This window comes from Salvelinus namaycush, chromosome 12 (genome assembly GCF_016432855.1).
Source record: "Salvelinus namaycush isolate Seneca chromosome 12, SaNama_1.0, whole genome shotgun sequence".
NCBI lineage: Eukaryota > Metazoa > Chordata > Actinopteri > Salmoniformes > Salmonidae > Salvelinus > Salvelinus namaycush.
Window position 1 is genome coordinate 53,375,949 of NC_052318.1, and position 9,684 is coordinate 53,385,632.

A 9,684-nucleotide genomic window follows, 5' to 3' on the forward strand; every position below is an offset into this window, starting at 1 on the left:
CTCTTCTTGAACTGCACTGTTGGTTAGATGCTTGTAAAGTAAGCTTTTCATGGTAAGGTCTACACTACACGTGACACATACAGTTTGATTTGATTTGATTTCCATTCTATGTTTGATTTTAATAAATACTTTAGGATCAGAAGGAGCGAGCTGCAAAGCGACAGTCACCTGCTCCTGCCACTAGCCTTGCTCCTGTCCAATGGATAGAGAGGGACAGCAAAGGCAACATAATTCACCGAAGACCTGGACTAAAAAGGTCTAAGAAGGCCTACAGACATGGTAAGTGTTATGTACCTATTTCGTTTTGTGTGTTGGTTTACGCATGTAAAGTGTAACCAATTTTTCTAAATAGATAACATATGCCAGTCCTGGCTGCCTCATGGGCTACAATACCTATTTTGCCAATTGGCCTGGACCCTTTTACTGCCTACACAGAGCCCTGCCGATCCAACACGACTGGTCTGCCGACATAAACCGTCCAAAGGGGCTACAACAGATTTCTTCCGTCGCGACGTCCCCCTAAGGCCCTTCTGCCGGCCTGCTAGCCCCGGCCCGCTAGCAGTCTGAATCGCCGTGTCTCCAGCTCGGCTAGCTATCCACTCGGCTAGCTATCCCTATGATCACTTGGCTACTCATGCCTCTCCCTAAAGTCAATATGCCTTGTCCATTGCTGTTTTGGTTAGTGATTATTGTCTTATTTCACTGTAGAGCCTCCAGCCCTGCTCAATATGCCTTAGCTAGCCCTTTTGTTTCTGCTCCCACACACGTGGTGACCTCACCTGGTCTAAATGATGTCCCAAGAGACAAAACCTCTCTCATCGTCACTCAATGCTTCGGCGTATTCACTTCCTACCATACCCTTGTCTGTACATTATGCCTTGAATCTACTCTTCCATGCCCAGAAAACTGCTCCTTTTACTCTCTTTTTCAAACACACTAGAAGACCAGTTCTTATAGCCTTTAGCAGTACCCTTATCCTACTCCTCCTCTGTTCCTCTGTTGATGTAGAGGTTAATCCAGGCTCTGCAGCGCCTAGCTCCACCCCCATTCCCCAGGTGCTCTCATTTGTTGACTTCTGTAATAGTAAAAGCCCTGGTTTCATGCATGTTAACATTAGAAGCCTCCTCACCAACTACTCCTCCCAGCTGCCCACTGCACTGAGGCTAGAAAACACTGTCACCACCGATAAATCCACGATAATTGAGAATTTCAATAAGCATTTTTCTACGGCTGGCCATGCTTTCCACCTGGCAACACCTACCCCGGTCAACAGCCCTGCACCCCCCACAGCAATTTGCCCAAACCTCCCCCATTTCTCCTTCACCCAAATCCAGATAGCTGATGCTGTCAGAGTCGTGTGTATAGGTGGCAGGGAAGTCAGGCGCAGGAGAGTCAAATGGAGTGTAATGGAATCTCTTTAATAGCAGTCCACTAAACATACTCCAAACACTAAATGTACATCAAAAACAAAAGTGGGTACGAGGACCCGTCGCACACCTATACAGACATAAATACAACACTGACATATAAACAATCTCTGACAAAGACATGAGGGGAAACAGAGGGTTAAATACACAACAGGTAATGAATGGGATTGAAACCAGGTGTGTAGGAAGACAAGACAAAACCAATGGAAAATGGAAAATGGATCAATGATGGCTAGAAGACCGGTGACGTCGACCGCCGAACACCACCCGAACAAGGAGAGGCAACAACTTCGGCAGAAGTCGTGACAGATGCTCTGAAAGAGTTGCAAAATCTGGACCCCTACAAATCCCCTGGGCTAGACAATCTGGACCCTCTCTTTCTAAAATTATCCGCTGCATCTGTTGCAACCCCTATTACTAGCCTGTTCAACCTCTCTTTCGTATCGTCTGAGATACCCAAAGATTGGAAAGCTGCCGTAGTCATCCCCCTGTTCAAAGGGGGAGACACTCTAGACCCAAACTGTTACAGACTTATATCTATCCTACCCTGCCTTTCTAAGGTCTTCGAAAGCCAAGTTAACAAACAGATCACCGACCATTTCGAATCCCACCGTACCTTCTCCCCTATGCAATCTGGTTCCCGAGCTGGTCATGGGTGCACCTTAGCCCCGCTCAAGGTCCTAAACAATATCATAACCGCCATCGATAAAAGACAATACTGTGCAGCCGTATTCATCGACCTGGCCAAGGCTTTTGACTCTGTCAATCACCACATTCTTATAGGCAGACTCAACAGCCTTGGTTTCTCAAATGATTGCCTCGCCTGGTTCACCAACTACTTCTCCGATAGAGTTCAGTATGTCAAATCGGACCTCTGGCAGTCTCTATGGGTCACAGGGTTCAATTCTCGGGCCGACTCTCTTCTCTGAAAACATCAATGATGTCGCTCTCGCTGCTGGTGATTCTTTGATCCACCTCTACGCAGACGACACCATTCTGTATACCTCTGGCCCTTCTTTGGACACGGTGTTAACTAACCTCCAGATGAGCTTCAATGCCATACAACTTACCTCCTGCTCTTCAATGCAAGTAAAACTAAATGCATGCTCTTCAACCGATCGCTGCCCACACCTGCCCGCCCGTCCAGCATCACTACTCTGGATGGTTCTGACTTAGATTATGTGGACAACTACAAATACCTAGGTGTCTGGTTAGACTGTAAACTCTCCTTCCAGGCTCACATTAAACATGTCCAATCCAAAATTAAATCTAGAATCGGCTTCCTATTTCGCAACAAAGCATCCTTCACTCATGCTGCCAAACATATCCTTGTAAAACTGACCATCCTACCGATCCTCGACTTCGGCGATGTCATTTACAAAATATCCTCCAACACTCTACTCAGCAAATTGGATGTAGTCTATCACAGTGCCATCCGTTTTGTCACCAAAGCCCCATATACTACCCACCACTGCGACCTGTATGCTCTTGTTGGCTGGCCCTCGCTTCATATTCATTGCCAAACCCACTGGCTCCAGGTCATCTACAAGTCTCTGCTAGGTAAAGCTCCGCCTTATCTCAGCTCACTGGTCACCATATCAGCACCCACCTGCAGCACGCGCTCCAGCAGGTATTTCTCACTGGTCATCCCCAAAGCCAATTCTTCCTTTGGCCACCTCTCCTTCCAGTTCTCTGCTGCCAATGACTGGAACGAACTGCAAAAATCACTGAAGCTGGAGACTCTTACCTCCCTCACTAGCTTTAAGCACCAGCTGTCAGAGCAGCTCACAGATTACTGCACCTGTACATAGCTCATCTGTAAATAGCCCATCCAATCTACCTCATCCCCATACTGTATTTATTTATTTATCTTGCTCCTTTGCATCCCAGTATCGCTACTTACACATTCATCTTTGGCACATCCTATCATTCCGGTGTTTAATTGCTAAATTGTAATTCCTTCGCCACCATGGCCTATTTATTGCCTTACCTCTCTTATCCTACCTCATTTGCACATGCTGTATATAGATTTTTCTACTGTATTATTGATTGTATGTTTGTTTATTCCATGTGTAACTCTATGTTGTTGTATGTGTCCAACTGCTTTGCTTTATCTTGGCCAGGTCGCAGTTGCAAATGAGAACTTGTTCTCAACTGGCCTATCTGGTTAAATAAAGGTGAAATAAAATAATACAAATAAAAACAAAAATAACTTTCTTTGCTCCTTTGCACCCCAGTATCTCTACTTGCACGTTCATCTTCTGCACATCTATCACTCCAGTGTTAAATTGCTAAATTGTAATTACTTCGCCACTACGGCCTATTTAATGCCTTACCTCCCTAATCTTACCTCATTTGCACACACTGTATATAGATTTTTTCTATTGTGTTATTGACTGTACTTTTGTTTATTCCATGTGTATCTCTGTGTTGTTGTTTGTGTCGCACTGCTTTGCTTTATCTTGGCCAGGTCGCAGTTGTAAATGAGAACTTGTTCTCAACTGGCCTACCAGGTTAAATAAATGTGAAATAAAGAAAATAAGAAAATTTTAATTGTATATTATTGTCATCAAAGGTCACAGAGGAGGACATGGACCTTACCGGAACAGGTCACCATATTGCAGCTAATGGCGGGGGTGAGCATCGCCCAAAATAGAGTTTGACCCTGGGGAATCTGACCCTAAAACACGGTTTCTCCACCGGCCCCCCCAGAAGTTTCACATTTCTGTTTTAACCCTAAACTATACCACATGATTTAATTAGTCAAAAGCTTGATGATTAATTGACTAATTGAACCATTTATGCCCGTTAAAAGTTAAAATAAAAATGTGAAACGTCTGGAGGGGCCCGAGGAGAGGTTTGGTATAGCCTGCCCTTAAGGAACCCCAGGGGGGATGCCAAGAGCGAGATCTCCCTTTGGGGATTTCCTAACAGGCTTATCAAGGCTAGGATCGTTACACTACTCCCTCGGTTCAGAAAACACAACCTGTGCTTCTCTATCACAAATCCCTCACACCTTAACATGACATGCTTTTGACCCTCATACACTATCCTACTTCTGCTCATCAGAGTAGAAAATGGTAGGAGGGGGTATTGACCTGAGGTAGGCTTGAAGCCAGGTCACTTGACCCTAAGGAAATCAAATGGTAGGAGGGGGTTTTGACCTGAGGTAGGCTTGAATCCAGGTCACTTGACCCTAAGGAAATCAAATGGTAGGAGGGAGTTTCGACCTGAGGTAGGCTTGAATCCAGGTCACTTGACTCTAAGGAAATCAAATGGTAGGAGGGGGTTTTGACCTGAGGTAGGCTTGAATCCAGGTCACTTGACCCTAAGGAAATCAAATGGTAGGAGGGGGTTTTGACCTGAGGTAGGCTTGAATCCAGGTCACTTGACCCTAAGGAAATCAAATGGTAGGAGGGGGTATTGACCTGAGGTAGGTTGAATCCAGATCACTTGACCCTAAGGAAATCAAATGGTAGGAGGGGGTATTGACCTGAGGTAGGCTTGAATCCAGGTCACTTGACCCTAAGAAAATCAAATGGTAGGAGGGGGTTTTGACCTGAGTTAGGCTTGAATCAAGGTCACTTGACCCTAAGGAAATCAAATGATAGGAGGGGGTTTTGACCTGAGGTAGGCTTGAATCCAGGTCACTTGACCCTAAGGAAATCAAATGATAGGAGGGGGTTTTGACCTGAGGTAGGATGTTATCCAGGTCACTTGACCCTAAGGAAATCAAATGGTAGGAGGGGATTTTGACCTGAGGTAGGCTTGAATCCAGGTCACTTGACCCTAAGGAAATCAAATGGTAGGAGGGGGTTTTGACCTGAGGTAGGCTTGAATCCAGGTCACTTGACCCTAAGAAAATCAAATGGTAGGAGGGGGTTTTGACCTGAGTTAGGCTTGAATCCAGGTCACTTGACCCTAAGGAAATCAAATGATAGGAGGGGGTTTTGACCTGAGGTAGGCTTGAATCCAGGTCACTTGACCCTAAGGAAATCAAATGGTAGGAGGGGGTTTTGACCTGAGGTAGGCTTGAATCCAGGTCACTTGACCCTAAGGAAATCAAATGGTTGGAGGGGGTTTTGACCTGAGGTAGACATGAATCCAGGTCACTTGACCATAAAGAAATCAAATGGTAGGAGGGGTATTGACCTGAGGTGGGCTTGAATCCAGGTCACTTGACCCTAAGGAAATCAAATGGTAGCAGGTGGTTTTGACCTGAGGTAGGCTGTTATCCAGGTCACTTGACCCTAAGGAAATCAAATGGTAGGAGGGGGTTTTGACCTGAGGTGGGCTTGAATCCAGGTCACTTGACCCTAAGGAAATCAAATGATAGGAGGGGGTTTTGACCTGAGGTAGGCTTGAATCCAGGTCACTTGACCCTAAGGAAATCAAATGGTAGGAGGGGGTTTTGACCTGAGGTAGGCTTGAATCCAGGTCACTTGACCCTAAGGAAATCAAATGGTTGGAGGGGGTTTTGACCTGAGGTAGGCTTGAATCCAGGTCACTTGACCATAAAGAAATCAAATGGTAGGAGAGGTATTGACCTGAGGTGGGCTTGAATCCAGGTCACTTGACCCTAAGGAAATCAAATGGTAGCAGGTGGTTTTGACCTGAGGTAGGCTGTTATCCAGGTCACTTGACCCTAAGGAAATCAAATGGTAGGAGGGGGTATTGACCTGAGGTGGGCTTGAATCCAGGTCACTTGACCCTAAGGAAATCAAATGGTAGCAGGTGGTTTTGACCTGAGGTAGGCTGTTATCCAGGTCACTTGACCCTAAGGAAATCAAATGGTAGGAGGGGGTTTTGACCTGAGGTAGGCTTGAATCCAGGTCACTTGACCCTAAGGAAATCAAATGGTAGGAGTGGGTATTGACCTGAGGTAGGTTGAATCCAGATCACTTGACCCTAAGGAAATCAAATGGTAGGAGGGGGTATTGACCTGAGGTAGGCTTGAATCCAGGTCACTTGACCCTAAGGAAATCAAATGGTAGGAGGGGGTTTTGACCTGAGTTAGGCTTGAATCAAGGTCACTTGACCCTAAGGAAATCAAATGATAGGAGGGGGTTTTGACCTGAGGTAGGCTTGAATCCAGGTCACTTGACCCTAAGGAAATCAAATGATAGGAGGGGGTTTTGACCTGAGGTAGGCTGTTATCCAGGTCACTTGACCCTAAGGAAATCAAATGGTAGGAGGGGATTTTGACCTGAGGTAGGCTTGAATCCAGGTCACTTGACCCTAAGGAAATCAAATGGTAGGAGGGGGTTTTGACCTGAGGTAGGCTTGAATCCAGGTCACTTGACCCTAAGAAAATCAAATGGTAGGAGGGGGTTTTGACCTGAGTTAGGCTTGAATCCAGGTCACTTGACCCTAAGGAAATCAAATGATAGGAGGGGGTTTTGACCTGAGGTAGGCTTGAATCCAGGTCACTTGACCCTAAGGAAATCAAATGGTAGGAGGGGGTTTTGACCTGAGGTAGGCTTGAATCCAGGTCACTTGACACTAAGGAAATCAAATGGTAGGAGGGGGTTTTGACCTGGGGTAGGCTTGAATCCAGGTCACTTGACTCTAAGGAAATCAAATGGTAGGAGGGGGTTTTGATCTGAGGTAGGCTTGAATCCAGGTCACTTGACCCTAAGAAAATCAAATGGTAGGAGGGGGTTTTGACCTGAGGTAGGCTTGAATCCAGGTCACTTGACTCTAAGGAAATCAAATGGTAGGAGGGGGTTTTGACCTGAGGTAGGCTTGAATCCAGGTCACTTGACTCTAAGGAAATCAAATGGTAGGAGGGGGTTTTGACCTGAGGTAGGCTTGAATCCAGGTCACTTGACCCTAAGGAAATCAAATGGTAGGAGGGGGTTTTGACCTGAGGTAGGCTTGAATCCAGGTCACTTGACTCTAAGGAAATCAAGCTACACACTCCAACCCCAAGAGAGTAAGGGTCTCATCAAGGCTAGCGTCGTTCAACTTGTCAGGTAGCATGACTGCCTTGTTAGGAAATATCTAACTAGTACTATTTGCAGTTGCAATATTCTGACCAATTTCAGCTAGCTCACTGGCTTTCATTTCAGTGTGGGATTAAATACAAAGTAGTGCTATAAAACGTTCAAATCCTCAGACTGACTGACTGTAACCTAAGCCTCTAACTTGCAGGCATGAACTCTTAGGTTGCATGTATTGAAAATAGATTCAAATTTGCATATTACTCCCAAAATAAGAAGAACCACAGCTAATGTACATTAAAACCACATAGTTACGCACATGTCATTTAATGATATATATATATCTAATATAACGACGTAAAGTATATCATACTTTTATGACGTATGTCTGTCGAAGTGGATTCTCATCTCTTCACCCAAAAAACACAGTTATACTAATGCCTTTAAGTTGTGTTGATGAAGAAATATAACACAATTTGTATTTAATAGTATCTAGTACCAGTACCCATCCTCCTGCAGTATCCAGGCTCCTGCACCTATCCCCACAAGATACAGGTAAAGTTTGCTACAATGCCAAACAAATGCCATGCCAACATTAAACTTTTTTAATATAGCCAATCTTTTATCTTCATGGGTTCTGTCATGTTTAAAAAAAAAAATAACTGTCTTTATCTCCACAAGACTCCCTGATGCAGGAACTACAGAAGCTGATGGTGGACAGCATGCTCTCTGCTGAAGGCATTGTGTTGGGCCAGTGGCAGTATTGGTAATGGTGGACAGCATGCTCTCTGCTGAAGGTACTGTGTTCGGGGAGTGGCAGTATTGGTAATAGTGGACAACATACTCTCTGTTGAAGGTACTATGTTGGGCCAGTGGCAGTATTGGTAATGGTGGACAGCATTCTCTCTGGTGAAGGTACTATGTTTGTCCAGTGTCAGTATTGGTAATGGTGGACAGCACACTCTCTGCTGAAGGCATTGTGTTGGGCCAGTGGCAGTATTGGTAATGGTGGACAGCATTCTCTTTGCTGAAGGTACTATGTTGGGCCAGTGGCAGTATTGGTAATGGTGGACAGCACACTCTCTGCTGAAGGTACTGTGTTGGGCCAGTGGCAGTATTGGTAATGGTGGACAGCATGCTCTCTGCTGAAGGCATTGTGTTGGGCCAGTGGCAGTATTGGTAATGGTGGACAACATGCTCTCTGCTGAAGGTACTATGTTGGGCCAGTGGCAGTATTGGTAATGGTGGACAGCACACTCTCTGCTGGAGGCATTGTGTTGGGCCAGTGGCAGTATTGGTAATGGTGGACAACATGCTCTCTGCTGAAGGTACTGTGTTGGGCCAGTGGCAGTATTGGTAATGGTGGACAGTATGCTCTCTGCTGAAGGTACTATGTTGGGCCAGTGGCAGTATTGGTAATGGTGGACAACATGCTCTCTGCTGAAGGCATTGTGTTAGGCCAGTGGCAGTATTGGTAATGGTGGACAACATGCTCTCTGCTGAAGGCATTGTGTTAGGCCAGTGGCAGTATTGGTAATGGTGGACAACATGCTCTCTGCTGAAGGCATTGTGTTGGGCCAGTGGCAGTATTGTTAATGGTGGACAACATGCTCTCTGCTGAAGGTACTGTGTTGGGCCAGTGGCAGTATTGTTAATGGTGGACAACATGCTCTCTGCTGAAGGTACTGTGTTGGGCCAGTGGCAGTATTGGTAATGGTGGACAACATGCTCTCTGCTGAAGGTACTGTGTTGGGCCAGTGGCAGTATTGGTATTGGTGGACAGCATGCTCTCTGCTGAAGGTACTATGTTGGGCCAGTGGCAGTATTGGTAATGGTGGACAGCATGCTCTCTGCTGAAGGCCTTGTGTTGGGCCAGTGGCAGTATTGGTAAGGGTGGACAACATGCTCTCTGCTGAAGGCATTGTGTTGGGCCAGTGGCAGTATTGGTAATGGTGGACAACATGCTCTCTGCTGAAGGTACTGTGTTGGGCCAGTGGCAGTATTGGTAATGGTGGACAACATGCTCTCTGCTGAAGGTAATATGTTGGGCCAGTGGCAGTATTGGTAATGGTGGACAACATGCTCTCTGCTGAAGGTACTGTGTTGGGCCAGTGGCAGTATTGGTAATGGTGGACAACATGCTCTCTGCTGAAGGCATTGTGTTGGGGCAGTGGCAGTATTGGTAATAGTGGACAGCATGCTCTCTGCTGAAGGCATTGTGTTGGGCCAGTGGCAGTATTGGTAATAGTGGACAACATGCTCTCTGCTGAAGGCATTGTGTTGGGCCAGTGGCAGTATTGGTATTGGTGGACAGC